Here is a 14,509-nt window from a genome sequence, read left to right on the forward strand (position 1 = left end):
ATGGTACCAAACCCACAACATGAATTTAGTGACCCGTCAACTCTGCAATCTATTTTTATTAAGATTGACTTTCCCTCTATCTTCTCGGGGACCAAGAAAGAAATGTAATAAATTTCAAGGCAAGGCTCTTTTTTTCTTGTCTCTTAAATGCAGTGGAATATTTACCAGATGAAGTCACTCCTTAAAGAAACGAACTATTTCCATTGTCCAGTTGTTCAAGTAAATGTAAAGCAGAGAGCATCTTTGATAGCTTTGTTAATGTAACGCTTTTATTTTTTCCCAGCTGGTAATTCAGGTATAATTGAGGGCTAGTGTTGAGCTTTAAATATGTTCTTAAGACTTGCAAGGAAGCTTGGTGAGGCGTGTATTGGAGCATAACCTCTCAATTATTCACACATATCTAGGACTGTAATCACCAGGGTCTCTTGTTGTAAACGTTATGAACACTTTTATAACCAGACATTGATATAAGCTAATAGATGGTGAATTACAACTCAAATGATGAAACTACAACTAGCAATAAGAGTCTGGTCAGGGTCATCAATCATAATTAACATCATTGTGTAGTTCTAAAGTTTCTGATGTTGTATTTCGGTATTAACTAATTTCTAAAAGTTCAACTTGTAAAGGCAGACATGCTTGAGAATAATGCTGGAACCCCAAAACTGCTCACTGCCTTAGGAACACAGCCTTTTTTGTGTCTTCCTATTTTAGACTTAAGTTACTTAGAAGTTCTCTGCCTAGCATACAGCATGATCTAATGGCTGTTTTTAGATTCTAACATAGAATTCTGCTAGTAACCAAAAAAGAAAAATCATGCAAAAATGTGATTAGTAACCTTTACTTTGTCCTTTCTTCCCTTCCTGCCTATCAATAATTAATTGAGTCATTCAAGAAATGTTAATTGAGTCAACCTGTGCCAAGCACTGCACTGCATTCTGGGGAAACAATTCGAGCATGTAATCCCACTGCCTTGCAGAACTTGGGTTCCAATGCTATCAGGGAAATTCTAAGATATTCTCAACTTAGCTTATCCTGAACATAATTTGTAGGTAATTAAAAAGAAAAGAGCAATGGGTTGACATGTATTGTGTTAGAATAAGTCTGGGTGACCCATGTTCTTTTCTTTCACTGGTAGTTTGACAGTAGGGTTGTGAGCTAGAAGACTGCTGTTTATTGTGTTTCTTTATGCCCATGTGCCCATTCTCCATGATGAATGCAATCATTATGTACTGCAAAAAAAATTTTTTTTGGTACCGGAGGTCAAACTTGGGACCTTCCGCTTGCAAGGCAGGTGGTGGCACCACTGAGCTAAATCCCCAGCCCTTAAAAAAAATTTTTTTAAAGATATAGTTGGGAGATGGCTGAAAAATAAGGGACTAGCCAATTACTTAAAGCAATACTTTTAAAGAAAAACTACAGAAAGTCTTGCTGTGCAGTTTTTCTACTTGTCAAAAGCTCTTGGGAGGAGCAGCAACAGAATTATCAATTGATAGCTTAAATGGCCCAGGGAGATATATGTATAGCTTCTGCCATGGAATGAAAACCATATACAGTACAGTTTATTATACATCTAGTTAAAGCATGCATAATTACGGTAACAAATAACCAACAAGAGCATAACCAGGTTTGGACATTCTTTTCTTCTTTCCTCTTCCCTCCCTCCCTCCCCTTCTTGTAGTACTGGGGATGGAACTCAGGGCCTTCACACTGAGCTCCAGCCCCAGGCCTTCTTCTTTAATTTTTTATTTTAAGTTGCTAAGTTTCTTAGCCTGGGCTCAAACTTGTGTTCTTCCCACCTCAACCACCCAGAGTGCTGGGATTACAGGCTGTCATACCTGGTTTTGAATATTCTTTTACAAATTCCTTCTTACTATGGAAGGTTGAAAACCCCAGACTGAGGATGGCTAATGAAAGACTGATACTGATGCTGCAAATAGTAGCTGATACTCTGTTTCCTGACTTTGAGATTCTGTTTGGGTTTCTGTTGGTTGCTGATCCTCTTCTATATCATTCTTACTCTTTTCTGAAATATTCTGCCACAGTCCTTTCCACCTGTTATAGCTCTGAGAGTATTTGCTCCACATTTCTTTGAAGTATGGTTTTGCTCTTTTGCTATCTAGTTTAGCCAATTTTATTTCCAAGGGTACCTTCCTCCAACCACTTCTGTCTGAAGAATGCTTGTCTCTAGTTACTTATTAGCAGGGAATGCATTCCTTTTTTTCTGTGCACTCCTAAAATCCAAGGGTTTTATTTGTTTTAATAAAAGATACAAGGGAGAAGACTTTTTCTTCTGAATTGTTTCCAGATTGAAGTGCAAATGGAGGCCCCTAATGATTGGAAAGACAGCCACCATCCCATGTCTTGTATCTGCTCTGGTGTCCTTGCTGAGAGCAGTGGCTCACTGGTGCCATGGTTGGCTGTTTTCATGCCTGCTGTGTTGTGAGCTGGCTTGGCCACCTTCCCTTTTGGACCTACTGAGTCAATGACTCTATTTTCCAGCAATACCAGAGCAGATTTCTGGGACACACATGATCCCAGGATGGCCTGCCCACAGAGTTGCTGATGGTACCTGAGTGAAAAAGAGGCGATATTCTCTCTTTGCTGTGGTGTTAGAATTTAGAATAGGGAAATTCAGAGAAGGGGAGGTTAGTTTCGGAAAGTGACTCTGGAGACTGCCAGGTAGGCTTGGAGCCAGGGCAGTAATTGCAGGCTGAAATCATGAGAATGTGGACAAAGAGAACGGGAGCAAATAAAGTAGATATGTAGTGAGAATTTGTGAGTAGGTGGTCAGTGCAGTCTCTGAGGGAAAGGGAGAAAGACACCCCCCCACACACACACGTTCATAAGCAGATTCATAACAAAAACCTGGCTGCTTGGTTTTGTAACTTGTTTACCCTTGTCTCTTACCTTGGGACAACCTGAATAGTCTTTTTCTGCCCTCATGACTAAGTGAGTCTTGAAAATATCAGCGAAGTTTGATGAACTTTGGCTGACTATTGTGCTGCTACGATTAATTGTATTGTACCAATTAAAGGAGTTAATGAAAAGTTAGCTAATAGTATCGTTGCCCTCTTACTACCATTTCCCAGGCATCAAGATTTCTTTCAAATGCTTTGACATTAGAATGCAGTTAAAAACCACCATAAATTGATTTCTCCCTTGTTACCAAATTCTTCAAAAACCCAGATACTATCACTATTGGAACTCAAAGGTCCATATTGTTTTTATTATTTTATCTTTATTATTTTATTTTAATAATGCTTTTTGGAACTAGTAAGTTGTTATGATGTATCATATAACAGTTGGCTGTGATGCAGTTTTATACCAAATACATGGGTTGGAAACCACCAGTCACTTGTGTTTCAATGTCATACCTAGTGTGCGAGACGTCATTCAGTTATTCTTGGTATGGAATGCCACGCTCCGATGGTGGCTATCTTCTTGGGTTAGAGGAAAAGAAATATGTTTGAGAGTGTTTACATGTATAAACATCTTACTGTTCATTTGTGTCATTGCTTCTCTGAGGAATATGGTTTGGCAATGGGTGTAACGAAGTTTTCATTTTGGCAAGTGTCGAGTATCACTCCTAAGTAAAGCAGGTCTCCCCAAACAAGTTGCTATATAAAATTTAAAGCATCTGTGTTCACTCCCATGTTTTTCTTACATAGCGTGCTTCTCTTCTTTTATTGGCTGGCCACGCATTTGTCATTGTTGTTCTTTCCTTCTTTGGTGCTCCCCTCAGTTGCCCTGGTAATAGTGGATGACTCAGTTAGGAGTGGAACATAACGCTATCTGTAAGCTAAGATAAATCTTCTAGGAACATAGTGCCTGTGGTCCAGCGGGGGACAGGCATTCCTGTGGGTTACTAATACTTATGTGTTAGGTCTATATTGTTGTCTATTTCCTCTTGGAGCCCTCCACCTAGACACACACACACACACACACACACACACAATTACCCTAATATTAACTGAGTTGGAAACTGAGTTTTGTGTTTAGTCAATGGGAAGGGAAAAGCTCCTGAAGTAGGATAATTCCCATGGTAATTTTTTTCCTTGATATTTTTTCACTATGGTAGGTAGGCAGGCATACTGGATTTGGTGCTAGAGGCAGCCGTCGTACAGTGCTGAGATATTGCTTGAGTCACTAGCACCGTGGGAGTGCCATGAAAGGGTCCATGACCTAGAGCCCATCTTGCTTTAATAATGGCTTAACACTCGTAAAAGATTTTTAATGGCTGCACGAGGCATATTTAAATATTAAACGCCATTCCTCTTTGTTGATTCACAGACCCCAATGAATAGGACTCTGTCGCTTCCAAAGTTGGAGAAATGTGCCTGCTTTCTCACGCTAGTAAGTGAACCAAACAAACGCATGAACGGAAACACCTCAACTCTGCCCTGCTGACCCGTTTGCAAACCTGAGAACTACAGACCTCTTGCTCTTCTTGGCTGCCTGGAGCTCTCTGACTCGAAAACAAAATTTTAATGTGTTTGATACCCGTTTCTAATCTTGTGCTGGGAGAATTAAGAAAATATGGCCACATACATGTAATGAGGCTTTTGCTCTGAACACAGCTTTTGGCTTTCATCATAGTTTAATTCATTTGCTTTGGTCTTTCATTCACAGCATCACTCTACTTAAAGGAGCATCCTGTTCTGATGTTTAAATTTGGACAGACCAATGTTGGCTAGTTCATGGTATATTTAGATTTCAGGAAGGACTCAATGCTGACACCATGACTATTTGCCCAAGCCCTTGTCATAGAGTGTAACATTCCATGAGAACGGATGCTGCTTGTTTAATCAGCCACCCCAGCACCTGGTACCTTATTGCCTAATTGTAGAAAAGTCCTGTGTGGAGGACAGGACCCAAAAGAATTGTATTTACATTCCTTTCTTTCCTTATGCTGTAGATAGCAGGCTGATTTTAGAGATGCTTTTATTTACAGAAGGGAAAATTGAATTAGAGAGGTCCTATCCTGTTGCAAGTAGAGCTGCTTTGGGGGGAAACAGGTATTCTCAAGTATCCTCCACTACAGAGCTAGGATGTGTGAGCCCAGAAGCACTTGGGGTTTGGCAAGTTTTTGTAGTATTTTTGAAATATTTGGGGTTCAGCAGAGCACAAATGTATTTTGCTCAAAGCACCATTTCCATTTAATTTTCTCAAACCATGTACATTGAGGGAAATTTAATCTGCGTATTTTGGAATCATTTAACTCTTATACATCAAAATATTGCATGGTAAACACTAGATCTGGATTCAACAAACCTCTGGAGTGCTTTGGTGTTTTTGGGTTTTTTTGTTGTTGTGGTTATTTTCCCCCTTTGAATATGAGAATGAAAGTTTACTTTGCATGAATCCAGAGTAGTACCTACTTCTCAAGTAGAAGCCTACTTCTCAAGTTATCCTAGCCACTGTGGGGAGATTTACATGTGTCTAGTATAAAACAGTGCTGGGGACAAGGCTTTTGGGGGGCAAGTCTCTCAGGAACAAGCCTTGCCCATTTAAGGGATTTTCCATGAAGGCTTCCAAGCACCCCATTTGGCTTAGACAGGATTCAATCTCTTTTGATGCAGCCACAGCCCAAAGTTAATTCCAGCCCACAAGTCAATCCTAGGTCCAGATGTTTCTGAACCTTATAATCCTGTCTTTGTTTAAAATTAATTTTTTGCTCATCATGGGGCTTTAAGCATTAGTTTTTATGGTAAAGCAGTACATTGAAATCTTATTTATCTTGATTATTGAGGTTTTTGGCATGTTAAGTTTTGTGCCTAAGCAAGTGTCCTGGTGGCCTCACACTTGGGTCCCCTGTCCTCTTTACTCCTGGGTGGGGCATGTGGGCTGAGAACTTCTGCTCTAGTTCAGGTGTGACTTTTGGCTCAGCAGAGCTTTCTTTTCTTGGGCTCAGGTGCCCCATACCCAGTGTGTCTCCTTGTGTGCTTCTTATCCCATGTGTCTCAGAGTTAGTGCTGAGGCCACAATTTGTGAGTTTTTTTCTTGTCACAAACTTACCTGTATGCTGCAGGATAAGAATAAAAATACTCATTTCTAAGACATAACTTTGTTCCATCAAAATGATTATTTTATTTTAATCTCATACAGATTAGAAACAAGAAACATCTCATTCACTCTATTATTCATCCCAGTGGTACCCAAGTGTGGATTTTAAACCAAAGGAAGTGGAAGACATTGCTTGAGGTCACACAGAGCCTTGTCATGATCAGCTTTAAATTCAAGTCCTTGACCAGGGATTTAGCTCAGTGGTGCTGCGCCTGCATTGCAAGTGCAAGGTCCTGAGTTTGATCCCCAGTACTGGAAAAAAAGGCCTTTATGTTCACAGTTCAAGGCTTACTTATAATAGCTATTGCAAGCAATGACTGAATAGCGCCAGAACCTACCTTGAACATCTTCTTCACTACACTGTCATTTAATCCTTACAACAGCCTCATGTTGGAACTATTATGCTTATTTTACAGATTCAAAAATAGGCTTAAAGATGGCAATGTCTCCAAGATTACTCAGCCAGGCAGTAGTGGAACCCAGTACTTTCTAACTCAAAGATATGCTTCTTCTCCATTGTTCTGCATACCTCCTGCCCCACGGTACACATATCGGGAGAAAGTCAGTTTCCATCTTTTATGGAGCATGCTGATAAGAATGTCTTCCACATTAAGACAAAGAAGGAAGAAAATGCAATAATGCTTTCATTAAAATTTTGGCCTCTGTGTCTGTTCAGATTATAATGAAAAAAGTCCTCGGCATCTAAATCAAAGCGCAGCCAGGTTCGTTTCCTTTCCCATGTCTCAGGCTTCATAACGCTTTTCTTCTAGGGTTCAGAAGCCAATGTTCATCAGAACAGCTGCCCCTGCTCTGGTTTCTGCAAGTGTAGATGGAGTAGGACAGATAGCAACGTACTGTAAATGTTTTGGGATGAGTTGATGGATAGGAAGCGCTAAAGAATTCACATTCATTTGGCAATGACAAGAATGTCTGTCTGCTATCCTTAAACCTTGGACCTAGACCTACAGAGCATTCTTTGCTGGCCCCTGTTCTGATCACGCTGAGCACTCTGTGAGGAATTCCTGGCAGATCTGCCCAGTCATTCTCCCCTGGGCAGGCTTTTCACCTGGCCTCCAAAGCTCCATTAAGAACTCTCCCTAGATAACTACTTCACCCAATGCTCAGGTCTATGGATTTGACCTGTTTCTTGGACATCTGATCTATACAACATGGTGCCATGGGCACTGCCAAGTCCTGCCCTGACCTTGGAAGGTTCAAGCAAGGCAGCTTTTTAGGAGGAGCTCTTAGCTAAGGAGGCAGCTTGATGGGCTGAGACTCAAAGCTCTGGGGCCTGTGTCCAGGACTAGTTATATAAGAGAACTTCCAAGAGAGGATAGGACATAGTTTTCAACAAATAAATAAGGCAAAAAGGCTGCTCTCACTAGTGCCACAGCTGGGAAGCAACTATGAGCAATGAATTTCTCATGCTAACAAATCCAAACTCTTTGGAAAACAGATGCTGAGCTCTGGGACTGGCACTGGATCAGAGATGGAAGGGTATCTAGAGACCATTTGTTCATAAACACAGCTGAGGGCCAGCAACCTGCTTTCCTGCCCTGCCTGACGGCTCCCTTCCATGCAGCATTTCCAGGAGGAAGGAAACAGACATGCAAGGCTTCTGCAGCCCACGCTCTAGAGAAATAATTAAACAGTTTTTCTTAACCTCTTGAACTTTTCATTTATTATTGCCATCCATTATGTCTACCTTCTCAAATCACAGAATCCCAAAACTGAGCTCCGGGGTCAAAGGTTTATTGTTTAATGGAGATAGAACATTTTGTAAATTGCACGAAGTCACAATGTTTATAATAGTAGCTTCTGGTGTACTGACTCTTTTCCATTTAACAAACAGTGAGCTTTGACATGTGTTCTTCCTACATAGCAAGAAATCTGGGGTAAGTGCAGTACTGGCATGAATGCGTTACCAAATCCTTCCTGTAAACCAAGTGACATCTGCAGTCAAATAAAAACATTCCTTCCCCCAAATACCAGGAAATGCTAAAAGTATCACTATTCTTCTAAGGTCATGCTAAACTGAAGTTTTGGCTTTTAGAACACAGAGTAAGGATGAAGAAGGCCAACGTTTTTGTCCAATACACATTTGTTGCTACAAGTCCTTGGGGGAAACCTCTTGTTTCAAATGTGAACATGTGTATGGAGAATTTTTCCTTGGATTCAACCTTTGAATGAAAAGTGTAAATATTTTAAGAAAACATACTAATGTTAAAAAATATTCCTGTTGTCTTTGTTTTTACTAGAATTTGTACTTTCAAGTCAGAGACAGATTTGCTTGAAATAAAGCAAACATCCCCCAAAACGTACTCAGCCAAAATAACCAATGTATAAATACCTAAGATTAACAAAATATGAATATTCCTTAGCTAAGAAACTTAACCAGGAATTTTAAGTCCTTGGGACATGATAAAAAAGAATGCCTTAAAACTAAAATTTTTAACCCTTTATGTTGGAGGTCTAATCAATATTTTTAAAGGAAACAAATGTTCATGTAATATTCTCTTATATTTCTTTTTCAGACTTTATTGAGTTAAAGCTACATACATTCTTTTGGGCCATAAGTCTAGTTGATGAAAACCATTGTAAAAGGTGACTTTTCCATGAGTAATTAGCATAACTATTTTCTTGAGTCTTAATAATTGGTTCATAGTACAGAATGTACTTTTGGCTTACTTTTCTGAGATAACAATATGTACAGTGTTTACATTTTATATTAATAGTGATTCAGGCAGGTTTCCCTGCAAAGGTCCTCCCCCTCATAAGCTGCTCACTCCATTCTTCTCACTGTCTAAGTTTCTAAAAGAATTTTATAGTATTTAATATTTGTTTCAATGTGCTCATTTGCTTTCTATGGCTCCCATTGCTGGAACTCAGTCTGGTCATTTATGATTAGCCAGCAGGTGTCACTGTGGGTTTGGGTGGTAACTCAGTTGACCATAGAAAAGAATGACTGATGAGAGGGAGTAAGTGGAGAAAAGGGAAATATAAAAGCAGGTTCTTAGAGAAAGAGAACAAACTAATTAAAAATATCTTGTTTTCACCCCCCTTTTCATTAGGATCTCAGAATTTTTGTAGCACCTTCTCAGCTCCTGTAAGTCCAGAAATGAACTCATATGAGATCTGTCAATGCTGTATTAGTGATGGAAGGAAACTTCACTATATAAAATAGCAAAAGAAATGGGCAAAGCTGAGAAGTGGATTCTCCTAGCCTGTTCCTAATGGCTGAAGCCCCATCCCTGTGCTCTGTAGCTATTCATCTTCTTGAACCATACACGCCTTTGCTTAACCACAAAAATATGCAGCATCTTCCAGTTACTGGTAGGCCATAAACTCATGGCCCAGAAAAAGATTTTGGCTATCCTCAATCTCAGTGATAAAATAAATTCTATTTCATTTCTTGAAGGAGCATCTTGACCTGGAAGTTTTTTCCTTATACCTCCCAAAGATCTGTATGGCTTCTTTTCAATAAGGCTAACTTATGATAAATCTATCTATCTATCTATCTATCTATCTATCTATCTATCTATCATATATATATTCCCTAGTGCATGGGATTTCTTAATAAATAAAATTTTCAATTGGTAAAATTAACACATATTTCTTGAACAACTGTCAATTTTAAAAATGGATGGCCATAAAAATTCCCTGCACATAGAGGAATTCACAGCTGGCCTAATTTGAATAACAGGCTGTAAATTGATTTCTTCTTTGGCTTGATATGTGAAAACAATGTCCATATTGTTGGTGCAGAGAGCAGGGAATTTGTTAAGAAAAGATACATGGCTTGATTTCTCCAAATAAGGCTTAACATGTTTAAAACCTAGTTTAGTCAAGTTCTGAGAAAAAAAAGCAGAGAAGGGTTTTAAAGAAAAATAGAAATACTTCTACATTCTCTGTCTGTCCAGTCTCTACTCTTGTCACTTGTTGCACACCAAGGATCAGCATTTCATCTGGAGATCATAGCCCCTTGTTGCTAGAGGCTGAACCCAAGAGAGTGAAAAACAGAAACAATTTCAGCTTGTGAACATCCTGCAGTTTCTGATTTTGATTCTTTCACCTTTGTATACATTAAATTCTCTAATGACACAATGGCTTATTTTAGTACTGATTCTAATTTTAAAAATAAAATTATGAAGTTCAGAAGAAAGAAATGAATTACATTTTCAGGTTTCAAAACAGAAAATTGATCTACAAATTATGAATACTTAGTTACAATCATTACAACCTATAAGTTGTCTCTTCATGAAGATAAGTAGGTGCAGTGGGCTGATTTGACTCCATGGAAGATACAGTAATCAAAAAGATGGCATATAACTCGTAGTAAAAGTTCTTTGGAAAAGCCATGGATTTATATCATATATGTCCCTTTCCCAATTCCCGAGAAGCCATTTCATTTGTACCTAAGAGTGTGTCATTGATGTAACATCATTTACTCTGGTGTCCAGAGATTAAGATTCGCTTTTGGTTAGGCTTTCTGGCAGAACATGTAGGAATCATAGCAACAGGCACTATAAGCACAAGCAGCTGAAGGGCGTGGGGTGGGGTAAGTAGAAAAAGAAGGAAGAAGGGCGTTAAGGTATGAAAATATTTATCCAGGGTAACAGAGCATCAGCAACATTTTCTTTTCAATTACATATATACATCTGTGAGAAATGGAATTCTTGGCCATTGGTTTATCCTTTGGAATAACCATTTCCATGACAACTTCTTAGACTGTTAAAAATAATAGTGCTCACAATTTCCTCTGAGCCACTCTGCCCTTTGTCTATTGTGACTGCTATTTGGCCCTGATCACATAGGTTTGGGCGGTTAGTTTCTGTATAAGTTTGTGTGTACACATACTTGTGTATCTTCCCAATTGGAGTCTAATTTCTCTGGGACAAGAATGGCATGTTATATATCTCTTATGAATTAAAACTGCTGTCTTACTGCAAAGCATTGGTGGGAGTTCAATGAATCTTTGTTGAATGAATGAAAATTACAAAGGATACTTTTGTTTGGCAAGCATTGGTAATGCTAGATTACTTTTATGTAGTTCATATAAATAATTCACTTCTTGTGGTTCCATATCCTGATGTGAAAATTATGCATTTACTATGATATTAATGGGGGCTTTTAAAGAGAGAAATTGTTTCTAGGTTGGTGGTCTTAGGCCTGGTATTGAATGAAAAAGACTTGAAGTAAATTTTAATTGTGAAAAGAATAAAACTGGAGGCATTAGTCTGTTAAAGTTCAGTAGTTTGTGTGTGTGCATGATATTTTTCTATTATTTCATAAAGAAAAACAAAAAGATGTTGATTTTCTTTAATTTTATTATTCAACACATAGAAGAAAATAGAGTGGAGTATAAAGAGTTAGAAACGGCCAATCTGTGATTGAGATATTTTTCTTCCTTAACATCAACACTGTTTTTGTTTAAGAAGGGCAGCAGCTTGAAAATGAAACTATAAATATGATGATCTAATTAGAAAATTTAAAGAAGAAATATTATATTTATACTTTGGTACATCAGGTTTAGTTATTATGAGCCAGATGGTATTATGTTTCTGTTGGGAAAACATTTTTAGAAGCTATTTAAAGAATTATAGAATGAAGCAAATCAAATCATTACTTACATTATTGTTTTTAGGAGGGGAGGGCAGTGTAAGGAAAATGTGCAGAAAAGACTAATGTTTATGTATAATGATTTCATTATCATATTTCTACTCTCTTTGTCATCCAGGGTAAACTCTAAGGACATGTCATGAATTCCTGAGCCACAATAAATCTGTGAGTGTCAGACTCTGTGTGTGGGTAAAATGGATAATTTTCTGACCTTTAGTAAGCTTTCACTAGAGCAAAGGAAGTCCCTCAACATAATGTTTCCCCGCTACAAAATACTGGCAGGAAGCCAAAGTATGCCCTTTGGCAAACTTCCAGTCTGGATGGCTTTCCTACAGCTAGAAGACATTCATGAATCTGCCCAGCACTGTGATTTTTTCCCCCTCCTTTGGAAAATCTTCTGGAAAGACCTTTCCAATGTGTAACCTGCTGAGGGAGACGCGAGAACACATTAATCATGGTTTTCTTCAAAAGAAACTTGGGACTGTCCTCCTTTAATTTAACAGGCCGATCTTCCTGCTCAGTGTGAGCTGCAAGACTGTCACAAAGATGGTGACAGATAAATTAGAGATGGATCTAGTTGAAAACTGAAGTTATGGTAAGAATAAAATTAGCATGTTCTGATCTTTGGGTGTGAGGTTTGGCCATGGTTAGATTTGCTTCTGAAGAATAAAACTAATAGCTATGAAAATACATGAGTAAATGTGGTTTTCTTCTTTTTTATATGAAAACTAAAATTATTCCCATTACTGTTTATAATTAACCCTGTTTTTGTCTTACATCATTCTAAGCTAGAACTGTCTAGGAGAAGTAACACATGGTTAGCCTCCTTCTTACCAGCTTTGGATGTGAAGTACATTTCCTTTTCATGGTTATTTCATCATCTCTTCTGTTCATTATGTGAACACTTTTGGAGAGCAGTAGAAATTTAGTCACTCATATACCACAAACTTCTCTAAAATTTTTCCTTTCTTAGATGGATATTCATAACGTGACCTTCCCCTTTTAACACACACACACACACACACACACACATTTAGGGATCTCTCAGAAATGCTTAGGTATACTTAACCCTTTTAATGGGCTTTGGGCATTTCACTATCACCTTGGTGTTACAAACCATTATAACTGCCAAGATGATTTTCACACATGTCTATGGATAATCTCTATCTTTTAAAAATGGCAGAATCAAATGAAAAATATGGAGGTCCACCAATAAATAATTGGCCTGAAGTAGAACTACTTTTGGAGAAAATGAAATAAAATTAAGTATTCAAGAATATGATAGTGTTTTTCTTTTAATATGCAGGTGTCTTGGTAGTTGAAATTTGCTAAAACCTTTCCAGAAGCTGACCATGAACCTACCTTTTGGTATTACTTTCACCATTCTACAAATTTACCCTATCAGCCAGCTAATTTTTCTCAGGTTTGAATTTGTTCACTAAGTTTATCTGAGCCCTGTTCATCGCTTGGACCACAGATAATTGCATCTCCTCCCCAAAGCCTTCTGCCCCACCCTGGGTCTAAGAAAGGCTCAAGTGTTCCAACTCTTGGGGTACCTTGGGTGATTCCAACTGTAATGACACCATTTTTCCTTGGACCAGAATTAATTTTTTTGTATGACATCCAATGAGAAGTCAAGTTTCTTGACACTAAAGACTAATTCTCATTTAGGTCTCTATTCCTATGATGTTTAGTACAGTTTGCTCAACTAAAACTTGAGATTAAGATTTGAAATCATCTGGAAGATTGCCAATGAAATCATCAGATTTCTTCTTTAAACATAAGCAGTCCTGTAGAGAATATGATCTATAGTCTTGTTTTTTGCCTTTTTATCACTAACTTTTCATTTTGTTATTCATGTTTCAGTGTATTTGATTGACTTTTAAGAGGGTAGCACCCTAATTAGGGCAAAGTGGAAGTAAATGGAAGAAGACTACAATTAAAATTAATACAATAAAACAAACTATAAATGATGTGAATATTCTAACAACAACAAAGAAGTGAAGCAGATACCGTGCCTGGGGACTGCACTCTGGCTTTTGTTAATTGCTTGTGGCCTTTCTTGGTGAGCCGGTGGCATCAGAGCTCCCTTCTCCTGCCTCCCCACTGTGGGGGATGCTGTGTAGTTTCCCAGGTCTTCCTCGAGGGATAAAGGACTGAGTCTGGATGCTGGGAGGATTGTCAGACCTCTTTCCAGATGGCCTCCATCTAGAGTTTGGTGGTGGATGTACTTTCTTGCCTGATTCAGGGAAAGTCTTAAGGATGGATGCATCCTCAGAACTCACTGCAGGCTTCCCAGCTTCCTACTGTGACTGTGATGCAGCTTGGCTTCTCCCTGGACCCAAGCCTGTCCTGCTCTCCTCTTCCCTTCCACAGTGGTTTCCCCTCAGGAGCACTCCCAGTAACCTCCTGCCTGCTACTCTCCATCTAGGGGTTCACCTCCTCCGGCTGCCCACCTTGGCTCCTCCTCACACTCTCTCAGGAACTGTCATCCTACCACACTGAGCCAAGCTGAATTCCCACCTGTGGCAAGATGCAACTTCCTCTAAACTTACAGGTGGGAACCTGCCACATGTTCTAAGTTAGGAAGGGATGGCAGGAGTGTCCAAGCAGGAACCAGAAACTCAGACCATGAGCAGGCAAGAGAGTGCCAGGTGATGTCAATCACAGAGGGACAGCTTGGGATCAAGCAGGCAAAATAGGTTAGACTAAGGAGGTGGGGAGACAGGCTGTTACCAACAACAGGAGACAGAAAACATGGCGATATTAGTGGTTAAGTGTGGTCTTACAGGAGTGAAGGACTCAATTGATAGGAAAATGATGT

At 38.9% G+C, this 14,509-nt stretch overlaps 1 long non-coding RNA gene across 6 annotated transcripts in view; it reads left to right on the top strand.

Moving 5' to 3' along the window:
* LOC101712638 (uncharacterized) overlaps positions 1 to 12,314 on the top strand; it is a 313,187-nt gene extending 300,873 nt beyond the window's left edge. For all 6 annotated transcript variants that reach the window (XR_015450049.1, XR_015450050.1, XR_015450053.1 and 3 more), the window contains one exon: positions 4,294 to 12,314. This is a non-coding gene — a long non-coding RNA (uncharacterized LOC101712638). The remainder of the gene's footprint in view (positions 1 to 4,293) is intronic.
* Positions 12,315 to 14,509: the final 2,195 nt, after the last annotated feature.

Source organism: Heterocephalus glaber, unplaced genomic scaffold (assembly GCF_053883595.1).
Source record: "Heterocephalus glaber isolate CG9 unplaced genomic scaffold, H.glaber_assembly_v1.0 deba00000901, whole genome shotgun sequence".
Lineage (NCBI taxonomy): Eukaryota > Metazoa > Chordata > Mammalia > Rodentia > Bathyergidae > Heterocephalus > Heterocephalus glaber.